The sequence below is a fragment of the Nelumbo lutea genome, chromosome 6, assembly GCF_056320005.1.
Source record: "Nelumbo lutea isolate HS-2025 chromosome 6, American lotus-T2T, whole genome shotgun sequence".
NCBI classification, from domain to species: Eukaryota; Viridiplantae; Streptophyta; class Magnoliopsida; order Proteales; family Nelumbonaceae; genus Nelumbo; species Nelumbo lutea.
In genome coordinates, this window is record NC_142689.1 from 46888966 (window position 1) to 46902015 (window position 13050).

Consider the following 13050-nt stretch of genomic DNA (forward strand, 5'->3'; position numbering starts at 1 on the left):
CCCTTCTACGGGCCTCAGAAGCCCTATCACCCGGACGTTCCGGGGCAGGATTTTTCACTACCTTGTCTAACTTTTCGGAAGTTAGGACTAGCATAAGATTTCTGTACCAGTCGGCATAGTTTGGTCCCTTTAGCTTGTTATCGTCTAGAAGCTTTGCAAATTGACCGTTTGCCATTTTCTGATAAAATAGCAAAAATCATTAGTCCACAACCTTAGTTTGATTCATGTTACCTACATAGATATGGCTTTTAATCTATGTTCCATTCCCATTTGTTCATCTCTGAGATTTCCCTCCTTTCTCAGTGACGGAGATGACGAAATGTCTCTGGAAATGTGGGAAATCACATGGGGTGCGTGAAGCCAACTGTTTCAGCTGCATAACCTCACCACCTTTCTGTGACGGATCATATCCACTCATCAAATGAGTTTCCCTTTGGCCTCTGTCAGACAAGGTTCAGAGCCGTTTTTAGGTAAACCTTTATGTCTAGTGAGTGCTTACCCATCATATTCAGGTTACGCCAAGGTACCGTGAGAGAGTTCCCATTTTCTGGTGAAGCCCCTCCCACATCGGTCTATGACGCCCCTATCATCTTATGAAACACTCTAATAGATCCAACAGCAAATGGATAGCCCAATTTTATGGTGCGTTTCCTCATTACTGAAGGACCCATCATTGTGCTAATGACGGAAGGCCTTTAGAGAGTCCATCATATGGGTCTCCCTATCACATGCATTCATATTTGCTAGAGGGAACAAAAACGCCCTAGTTTTAATTTAGGTCAAACTAGAGTGGATCCCACTGACTTTCATAAAGTCAGATTTCTGGTGGGCCTTAATCGGCTAGGGGTTCCGTACGCATCCCTTTTCAGGGTTGTGGGGCCCACCAAGCAAAGAGGGGTCATCCAATGACCTTGAAGGACACTATGGCAATAATGTGCATTTAGCCATGGTGTGCGCAAGAGCCACTAACGAGTCTTTATGGGCCAAGTACTTATGGCCCATGGTCGCAGCACATCAAACATCCAAACATCACATGTAAAGGAGGAATTGATCCAATCAATTAACTGCTGTAAAGCCCATTGAATAGCCCATTTAAAATCTAAGTCATTAACAATTAATGACTACTAGGTGTATGGGCTGAATTGCAGATAGCAGTTCGGCCCATACAGCTTATCTCACAGTAATGGGCCTTTTGCAGTTTTAACCCTTTAAAACTGGGCTTTACAGGTGGGCCGAATTAATCCTTGTAATTGAACATCAGATTTGAAACAGCAAGTGTGAGAAATACTGACTGAAAAACAGTCCCTATCGAACCCCAGATTCGGTCCAAACAGTTTTGGTCCAATCTAGTCCGAGAGGATCCAAAACTGATTTTCAATTCAAGAATTAATTCATGAAAGATCTGAAATTAATAATCTTGATTTCAAACAATCACAAATCAAACTATGGACTGTTCGCACCACCTGCAAAACAGAAGTTAATCACAAGGGTTGCAGTTTCACAAACTGCAAATCGCAGAAAATGATTTCTCCAACTGCAAACCTCCAGCGCCGCCTTCTTCTTCCTTCTTCTTTAATCAAGAAAAATAACAGAAATCATATTTCTATTAATTACATTCTTGATCAAATCCTATACATTCAGTATAAAATAAAAAAAAATTATTTACAAACCGAATATAAATAAATAGAAACAAAAAGGGTGCGCAGACTATCTGCGCCAAATCTGCACTGTGATCTCCAGGTTCGAACAGTCTATTAAATCAAAATAAATAAAGAACAATTCTAAATAAATTTTGGATTTAATAAAATTAATTTTAGATCAATCGCCCTTAACAAGAAACAGTTTCTTGAAAAAGAAAACAATCTGCGCAAATCTTGAAAGAACACCTTCTATCCATCTGCGCAGGGTCAGATCTGATTTTCTTTTGGTTCAAGATTCGAACCTGTGGCTCTGATACCACTGAAAGAATGGTAGGATCCATCTAATGGATGCCAAAAAGGTTGCGGAATGGGTGGGCGAATTTCAAAAATTTCCTACCTTCTCCCAACTGGGAATCATATTCCCTAAATTTAGAATACAATATTCAAGGATCCTACTTGAACCATAATCAAACCAGATCTGTACCAAAAGATAAATGGGAGGAATATACCTGATCCGAAGAAGCAATATCTCCCAAAGTTGGTGTTCACGCCCAAAGAATGCTCCAAGATCCGTTCCTGCTGAAGATGACACAGCTGTGAATGGAACAGAACCAGTAGGGTGCGTCCTACACACTGGATCCTTCACAAGAATCCTCTGGAAGTACTAAACACTGAATCTTTTTCAGTCTTTCTTGCAAGACTGATGTCAAGAACAGATTTCTTGACTTTCTTTTCTGCAAAGATCTAATCTTGCAATGGCAGATGGCGGCGGCAGGAGGAGATCTCCAAAACGAAAAAGGCTGAACTGCTTTTTCTCTTTTTCTGGAGAATATGAGATCTGATCTCAATTCGCAGGAGATTTTCTATCTAGCGAATTTTTTTTTTTTTTTAAATATCCTCCTTTCTTCTTGATTAAGAAACCTCCTTATTAGGAGTTATCCCAATCCAAATCAGTATTTGGATAGGGGATAATCTTAATCCTTTCTGCAGATAGAGTTAGCTTACTCCTGATCTTATCAGGAGGTTACCAGATTCAAATCTAACTTGAATTTGGTCTCTGAGAGTGGATAAGGCTAAAGGCCCAATCCTTTTACTAACTTTAATCTCAGATTCGCCCCAAGGATGGGTGATCATATCAGCCCACCTCGAAATGGGCTTTTGGCCCATTAAGTGTTCAGTGTCTAATTACTTTCCAATCTGCTGCCCAGTTGGGCTTCTTTGTATGGCGTGGGACCCAAGCATTGATCTACACACCAGCCACATGGGTTCGGCCCAACCTCTAAAACAAGGCCCAGCCGAATTCACTGAAAAACTCAATGAACCCCTTGAGTCCATCATATGGACCCTATGGGCCCAACACTTACATTAAGTGATCCCTGTGCCAAGCCATCTTATAAAAACCCAGGGACTGTGGGTAGGTGCAAGATTAGCCCATCAGGTATTATCCTCAATGGTCTTACACTTAACCTCTCAGCCCTTAATGATCAAGCACTACCCGACAAGGGAGGACCTCTCCCTCGGCTGCAAGGAACAGTGCCGCACTCTCCTCTCACATGGATCCCGGGAATTAAAACCATTTGCAAACAATTCGAAACCGTACATATATATATAAATATATTAATTTTGCAAAACAAAATTCCAACGATTGAAATCAATTGCCGGCAGTTTGGTTTCCATCAGAGAGAGTGCATTCCCGATCATTACCCTTTGTCCGACAAAGTGGCTGATTCTGTCACTATGATCACCCACTCAGATGAATTCTCAAATTGCCCCAACATACCCAGGTTTTGATCCCCGCTAAGGATCTCACTGAATGGCATATCAAAGGCAGCCTGATCCAACACCTAGTGAAATGTCATAATCGAGTCTAGGGGTCAGGTGTAACTTTCCAGTTTTGCCCATATATCTCCAAGGTCCAGGGCAATACTGGAAATCTGGTCCGGTTCAAGGATTCAAGTAATCCCATACTGCATGTGCCTCGGGTCTTACCCTGGTGGCTGAGACAGGCCATCCCAACACTTGGTGGCACATCAGCATCAGCCTTGGCAGGATAAATCTCCCCAGACTTATCCAACGGCTGTGAACATTTAAAACTAACATGAGTCCCTATAAATGTCCAGTTTTAGAGTTTTACACAGAATTAAACCAAACAACATGAATCTAACAAGCACTTTATTTATTTCCACTAAATAACAAAAGTACATCAAATCAGATTGAAGCTAAGGGCATACAAAACTGTCTAACACTATGGACCGGAAGGAAGCCAAGTGTAAGACACTTGAAGATTTGGGGTTGTCTTGCACATGTTAAAAGAACAAGTGCGGACAAGTTGGAATCCAAAACCAGCCATTGCCTATTTATAGGCTACCCAAAGGATTTAGTGGGTTATCTATTCTATGACCCAAGTGAGCAGAAAGTGTTCTGCAGTCGAAATGCCCAATTCTTAGAATTCGAATACATCTTGGACACTCACCGTCAGGAAATACTTCTTGATGAGGAGAGCTCAGGAGCAGTGGGAGATGTCCCACAAGTTCTAGGTAGTGACCAACCTAGAAGGTCCACCCGGGTATCCAAACCACCAGTCCGATATGGTTATGACCAAGATAGTTACCTGGTGGAAGCCTTGACTAGCGAAGAGGATCCTATGACTTACACGGAAGCTATGTTAGACATAGATTCCCAGAAGTGGGTGGAGGCCATGAGAGCTGAGATGGACTGATGGAGACCAATGGAGTCTGGACTCTAGTAGATCCGCCCTCCGGGGTAAAAGCAATTGGTTGCAAATGGACTCGATGGAGATCAAATATGAACTCTTAACACATATTTTCACGCCCAAAGAGAAAACCAAAACCTGCTTCCATTGAAGATGACACATTGTGTAGTGAAGCAGGATTAGCAGGATGGTTCTTTAGCAAGAACTTGATTTTTTTAGTAAGAATCGAGCAAGGGCTGGTGAGCAAGATCAATAACCTTTCTTGATCAGATCCACAAATGGAGATCGAACTGGGTAGGGGCGGCAATGACTGGGAAGAATTCTGTAGTTTGTTGTTGTGTGGTTAATCTGAAGAATTTGCCCCCTATTTATAGCCTTCTCTGGATCAGCCTCCTAATCTAATTAGGAGAGAGTTTCTTAATCCAAATCTTCTATTTGGATCTGGACTCTTAAATGGACAAGACTTATCTTATCCTTCAGCTCATCCTAATCAATTTAAAATTGAATTCGCCCCCTTTCAATTAACTATCTTCAGCCCTGTTTGAATTGATCCTTAGGCCCATTAAGTTTATGTGCTCACTTACTCTTTAACTTGCTGCCCAGTTGGCTCTCTTTGTATGGCATGGGACCCTAACATTGATCTACACATCAGCCACATGGGTTCAGCCTATACTTTGTTACAAGGCTTGGCCGAATTCACTGTAGGAGACAGTGAACCCCGGAGTCCATCACCATGGGCTCTTAATGGGCTCAACATTTTACACTGAATGGTTCTTGGATCCAACCACCTTATGAAAACCCAAGAACTGTGGGCAGATGCAAGATTAGCCCATTAGGTATTACCTTCTAGTCTAGGGGTCAAGTGTAACATTTCAGTTTTCCCCATCTATCTCCAAGGTCTAGAGCAATACTGGAATTTGGTTCGGTTTAGAGATTCAAGAAAACCCACACTGCATGTACCTCAGGTCTCACCCTAGCAGCTAAGACAAGCCACCCCAACCAACTTGGTGGCACATCAGTGTCAGCCTTGGCAAGATAAATCTCCCTAGATCTATCCAACGACTATCAAGATTCTAAACTAACACGAGTCTCATATGTCTCCAGTTTAAAGGTATTACACAAAAACACACCACAATGACATGAATAAACTGTGTACTTTATTCATTTATAATAAATGTTAAAAGATACATCAATTTGATTGGAGCTAAGAGCATAATTGTCTAACAGCTCCCACTTGCACTTAGGTTCAATCGGCTACAAGCCAGAGTCCAATACTTTCCACGTGTTTCTCAAACACTTTCTGTGTAAGTGGCTTATTCAATGGGTCTACTACATTCTCCGCTAATGCTACTTTCTGAATCAAGACGTCCCCTCTACCAACTATCTCCCGTAGTACATGATATTCCCTCTCGATGTGCTTCAACTTAAACTTGGTTCATTGCTCCTTAGCCTGAGCTATAGCTTCATTATTGTCACACAATGGTGGAATGAATGATGTGCTGGATGAAATTACTCATAATTCCTGAATGAACTTCCTTAGCAGCTTAATTACGGCAATGTATTCGGCTTCGGTTGTGAAATCTGCGGTGGAACCTTGTTTGTTGCTTTTCCAGCTAACTACACAGGCCCCCATCGCAAAGACGTACCCAAATGCAGACTTTCTATCATCTAGATCCAACTAGAAATTAGCATCAGCATTAGCATACCCTTGGATCTGTAGTGAACTACCATCAAATACTAGACAAAACTCTTTTGTCCTTCGAATGTATTTCAGTATGTTCTTCACAACTGTCCAGTGTTCCTATCCTAGGTTAGACTGGTATCTATTTGCCACAGTCACTGCTTGAGCACTGTTAGGACAAGTGCACAACATGGCATACATGATGCTCCCTACGGCTGAGGCATAGGGAATCTCCTTCATGCCCTCAATCTCCTCAGGGGTCTTGGGAGATATACCCTTGGAGAGACTGACTCCGTGCCTGAAAGGAACATTTCCTTTCTTGTAGTTCTCCATACTATATCTCATGACAATTTTGTCAATGTAAGTAAACTAAGATAATCCAATTATCCTCTTCGATGTAGCTCTATAGAGCCAAAGTCTCAAGATATAGGTGGCTTCTCCAAGATTTTTCATGGAGAATTATTTTGAAAACCACACTTTTACCGTAGTTAACATTCCTACATCATTCCCAATGAGTAGAATGTCATCTACATAAAGAAGAAAGAATGTAACCTTATCCCCACTGGTCTTCCTGTAAACATAGGGTTCTTCTGGATTTTGCTCAAATTCAAGCTGTTTGACAGTAGAGTCAAACCAGATGTTCCAACTCCTAATAGCCTGCTTCAGTCCATATATGGATCGGTTAAGTTTGCATACCATGTGTTCCTGACCTGCAGTAATAAATCCTTGCGGTTGTTGCATGTACATATCTTCAGTAAGATCTCCATTCAGGAACACTATTTTGACATTCATTTTCCAAATCTCATAGTTATGGAGTGTTGCTACAGCTAGCAAGGTCATAAAAGACTTTAACATAGCCATCGGTGAAAAGGTCTCCTCATAGTTGATTCCCTTTTTCTTAGTGTACCCTTTCACCACAAGTCGGGCTTTATAGATCTCAATGTTACCATCTAGGACCTTCTTCCTCTTATAAATCCACTTGCAACCAATTACTTACACCCAAGAGGGTGGGTCTACAAGAGTCCAGACCTTGTTGGTCTCCATCGAGTCCATCTCAGCTTTTATAGCATCTACCCACTTCAAGGAATCTATGTCCAACATAGCTTCCGCATAAGTCGTGTGATCCTCCTCACTTGTTGTGTCTTCCACCAAGTAACTCTCTTGGTCATAGTTGTAACGGATTGAAGGTCAGGATACCCGGATATACCTTTTAGGTTGAGTATCTAGAGCTTATGGGACATCTCCCACTACTCTAGGGCTCTCCTCATCAATAACAACTTTTTGCTAAAGATTCTCCAAGATGTAATCTTCTTCTAAGAAACAAGCATTTCGACTGCAAAACACCTTTTGTTCTTTCGGATCATAGAATAGGTAAAACCTACAGAGCCTTTGGGGTAACCTACAAATAGGCAATGGCTGGTCTTAGATTCCAATTTGTCGATACTAGTTCTTTTAACATGTGCCGGACAACCCCAAATCATCAAGTATCTCACACTTGGTTTCTTACTGGTCCAAAACTCCTAGGGAATCTTCGGGACGGATTGGTTGGAACTCGGTTCAGCACGTAAGTCACAATCTCCAATGCGTATCCCCAAAAGGATGTAGGTAATTCTGAGTGGATGAGAAGTGATCGGACCATATCCAATAAGGTTCAGTTCCTTCACTCTGACACACCATTTACCAATGGTTTAGTGGGAGTGGCTAATTGTGACACTATCCCATTGTCCTTTAAGTAGTTCATGAATTCATTAGAGAGATACTCACCATCTCAATCTGGTCGAAGGGCTTTAATTTCTCCCCCTAAATGTTTTTCGACTTCTTGTTTGAACTCCTTGAACTTTTCAAAAGATTCAGACTTATGTCTCATTAGGTACACGTAACCATACCGAGAATAATCATCGGTAAAGGTTATGAAATAAACGTGTTGATTACATGTTCTAACATTCATGGGATCACATATATCAATATGTATCAGGTCTAGTGTGCCTGTAGATCTTTCAGGATTATCGTTAAATGGTCAATTCGTCATCTTACCCTGAAGGCAAGGTTTACAGATTGGAAGATTTTCTACAGTTAGAAAATCCATATGCCCAACCTTGTTATGCAATCTATGTTATTGTGACCAAGTTGGTAATGTCACAGGCACGTGGGACTAATTGTATCATGGATTCTTTTCTTGGGGATTATGTCTAACGTAGTTTAGTTAATGTTGGTTTCCAAAGAGGGATGGAGAACATAGAGACTACTCTCAAGTTCCCTATATGTTAGGAATTTGTTATTCCGTTTAATAGTATCACATTACTAAATAAAATAAATAACCATCCATGCACAACTTTGAGACAGAAACTAAATTTCTTCTTAGATTAGGTATGAAAAGATAACCTTTCAATGCCTATGGCTGTAGCTACAATAGTTGTAGATGTCCCCAAGTAAAGTGTCACTTCTCCAACACTTAGTCTTCTACTTATCCTGAAACCCTACAGTGAGTTACACACATGAGTTGAAGCCATGGTGTCAATACACCAGGAAGAAAAAGTGACCAACAGATTGGTCTCTATGAGAAAAGAATTGAACATACCTTATTTCTTAGCCTCCAAGTATCGAGGACAATTCCTTTTCAAGTGGCCGGTCTGCTTGCAGAATTGAGGACAAGCATGTCTATCGGCTTATCCTTCTTAATCAGTTCTTCAGCCCTCTGCAACATATTACAAAGTTCCTAAAGGCTAATGTTTAGTTTATTCATGTTGTAACTCATGATAAACTAATTGAAGGACGAAGGCAAGGAATTGAGAATAACATCAATTCTAGTGTCATGATCTAGCCCTGACACGAGAGTCTCCAGTTTATTGATATAACCCATCATCTTTAGACAATGGTTATGAACATGTTGGTTCTCGGTCATTTGTGCGGTCATAGATAATTTTAAGACATTTTGTCAAGTAGAACGATTTTACTCTTTATACATAGCCTTTAGACTATCCAATATATCTTTGGACAGTTCGATCTTATCGAATTTTTGTTATATTGAATTATCTAAATAGGCTATAATATAACACCAGGCAAGAGAATTTTTCTCTTCCCATTCTTGATACTCTCTCCTTCGGGCCTTAAAAGCTCTATCATCCGGACGATCCAGAGTAGGGTTCCTAGCAATTTTGTCCAATTTCTTGGACGTCAAAACCAGCATAAGGTTTTAGAACCAGTCAGCATAATTAGGGCCCTTGAGTTTGTTATCATCCAACAACGGGGTGAAGTTTTCGTTTGCCATTTCTAGTAAAGGAAAAGCAGATTTACAAGTCCACAACCTAAATTGATGCATGTCATCACATAGAAAGGGCTTTTAATCTATGTTTCATCTCCATTTTGGGCATCTCTGAGATTTCATCCAATCTCAGTGTGGAAAACCACATGTGGTGCATGGAACCAACTGTTTTAACTACAAAACCCCACCACCTTCTGTGAAGGATTTTATCCACTCATCTTATGAGCTTTCTCTTTGTCCCTTGTTAGACAAGGTTCTTAACCATTTTAGGTTAAACTTTTTTGTCCAGTAAGTGCTCACCCATCATGTTCGTGAACGCCAAGGTACCGTGATAGAGTCCTCCATTTTCGGATAGGCCCCTCTCACATCGGTCTATGATGCCTCTATCATCTTATGAAGCAATCCATCCAACTGCATTTGTAGATGGATAGCCCAATTTTCTGGTGCATCTCCACCCACCAATACAGCCAACCTTCATACTAATGATGGAAGGCCTTTAGAGAATTCATCGTATGAAATTCCCTATCACATGCACTTATATTTACTAGAGTGAACAAAAAGAATAACCTCCAAAATCTGATTTAGGTCAAACCAAAGTGGCTCCCACTGACTTTCATAATGCCAGATTCAAAGTGGGCCCAGAATGACTAGGGTTCCGAGGTGTTCCTATTAAGGAGAAACTAAAGCAAATTGCACTGAGAAGGGAGATCATATTTCTGCATTAATCTCTCCACTTGGCCACTAGTTTGAGGGTGATAAGGGGTAGCTAATTTATGTGTAATTCCATATTTTTGCATTAACCTCTCAAATTGGCTATTGCAGAAGTGAGTTCCCCTATAACTAATTATAGCTCGCGGAGTGCCAAATTGGGAGAATAGCTTCTTTAGGAAGTGTACCACCCTTCTTGAGTCATTTGTGGGTAAAGCCATGACTTCTACCCATTTGGATACATAGTCAACTGCAACGAGGATGTACTTATTCCCAAAAGAATTCGAGAAAGGTCCCATGAAATCTATACCCAAACATCAAAGATTTCACATATCAAAATATTGGAAAGGGGCATTTCATTCCGTCGGGAAATGTTTCCCAATCTTTGGCATTTGTCACATGTGGACACATACCTATGGGCATCTTTGAAAAGTGTGGGCCAATAAAAACCTGATTGCAAAACCTTGGTTGCAGTGCGACTAGCTCCAAAATGACCTCCTGCTTCTTTATCATGGCAAAATTGGAGTACCGACTCCATCTCCTCCTCAGGGACACATCTTCTTATGATCTGATCTGCACACAATTTATACAAAAAGGGTTCCTCCCACAGATAGTATTTTACATCAGAAAGGAATTTCTTTTTCTGTTGATATGAAAGGTTAGGAGGAAGGACTTGTGCAGTTAGATAATTAGAAAAATCAGCATACCAAGGATATGAGTATTTTTGTATTGAGTACAGCTGCTCATCCGTAAATTCTTCTCAAATGTTGTTGGTTATCTCCTCTTTTGAGCTTACCTTGTCCAACTGGGAGAGATGGTCAGCAGCCAGGTTTGCAGCACCCTTCATGTCTCTAATCTCAATGTCAAACTCTTGCAATAAAAGGATCCACCTGATCAGTCTTGGTTTTGAGTTTTGCTTGGTAAGCAAGTGCCATAATGCCAAGTGATCCGTGTAGACAACAACCATTGATAATATCAGATATGAACGAAACTTGTCAAGTGCAAATATTACTGCTAGCAGCTCCTTTTCTGTGGTGGTGTAATTGAGTTGGGGTCCAGTCAAGGTTCTACTTGTTAGACAGTCTTGTATGCCTTTAGCTTCAATTGGATTTGATGTACTTTTGTTATTTAGTGGAAATAAATTAAAGTGCATGTTTGATTCATATTATTTGGTATAATTCTGTGTAAGACCCTAAAACTGGACACTTATAGAAATTTGTATTAATTTTAAATGTTCACAGCCATTGGATAAGTCTGGGGAGATTTATCCTGCAAAGGCTGATACTAGTGTGCCACCAAGTGTTGGGATGGCTTGTTTCGGCCATCAGGGTAAGACCCAAGGCACATGCAGTATGGGATTGCTTGAACCCTTGAACCGGACCAGATTTCCAGTATTGCCCTAGACCTTGGAGACAAATGGGCAAAACTGGAAAGTTACACATGACCCCTAGACTCGATTATGACACATCACTAGATGTTGGATCGGGCTGTCTTTGATGTGTCAATCAGTGAGATCCTTAGTGGGGTCAAAACCTAGACATGTTGGGGCAGTCTGAGAATTCATCTGAGTGAATGGTCATAGTGACAGGATCAGCCCCTTTGTCAGACAATGGTAAAGATCGGGAATGCACTCTCTCTGATGAAAACCAAACTGCCGGTAGTTGATTTCAATCGTTGGAATTTTGCTTTGCAAAATAAGATATACATAATGTATATGTACGGTTTCAAAAGATTTGCAAAAGGTTTTAATTCCCGGGATCCATGTGAGTAGAGAGTGTGGCACTGTTCCTTGCAGCTGAGGGAGAGGTCTTCTCTTGTTGGGTAGTGCTTGATCATTAAGGGCTGAGAGGTTAAGTGTAAGACCATTTAGGATAATACTTGATGGGCTAATCTTGCACATGCCCACAGTCCCTGGGTTTTTATAAGATGGCTTGGCCCAGAGACCACTTAATGTAAGTGTTGGGCCCATAGGGTCCATGTGATGGGCTCAAGGGGGTCACTGAGTCTTTCAGTGAATTCGGCTGGGCCTTGTAATAAAAGCTGGGCTGAACCCATGTGGCTAGTGTGTAGATCAATGCTTGGGTCCCACACCATACAAAGAAGCCCAGCTGGGCAGTAGGTTGGAAACTAGTTAAACACTGAACACTTAATGGGCCAAAAGCCCATTTCGAACAGGACTGATATGATCACCAGTTCATAGGGCGAATCTGAGATTAGTGTTAGTAAAAGGATTGGATCTTTGACCTTATCCACTCTAAGAGACCAAATTCAAATTAGATTTGAATCTGGTAACCTCCTGATAAGATCAGGAGTTAACTAACTTAATCTGTAGTTAGGATTAATATTAACCTCTATCCAAATACTGATTTGGATTGGGATAACTCCCAAAATATTGGGAGGTTTCTTAATCAAGAAGAAAGAGGAGAAAACCCTAGCAGAAATATCAGATTTCGAATTAGGGGGTTGGAGTAAGCAAGACACACATCCTGCAATCTGAGATTTGATCTCTCACAAACTCCAGAGAGAAGAGAAAATTTTGCCCTCTTCATTCCTGGACATCTCCTCCTTCAGCCGCCGCCACTACCTGTTGGAAGATTGGATCTTTGCAGCAACAGGAAGTCAAGAAAGCAGTTCTTGACAATAGTCTTGCAAGAAAGACACTAGGATTCGGTGTTCAAGGTTTCCAAAGGGTTCTTGTGAAGAATCCAGTGTGTAGGACGCACCCTACTAGTTCCGTTCCATCCACAACTTGTCATCTTCAGCAGAAGCGGATCTTGGTCACTTCTTTGGGCGTAAACACCAACTTTGGGAGATATTATTTCTCCAGATCAGGTATAATCCTTCCTGTTTCCTTTTGGTTCAGATCTGGTTTGTTTATGGTTCAAGTAGGATCCTTGAATAATGTATTCTAAATTTAGGGAATATGATTCCCAGTTGGAAGAAGGTAGGAATTTTTTTTGAAATTCGCCCCCATTCCACACCTTTCTTAGCATCCATTAGATGGATCCTACCATTTTTTCAGTGGTATCAGAGCCACAGGTTCGAA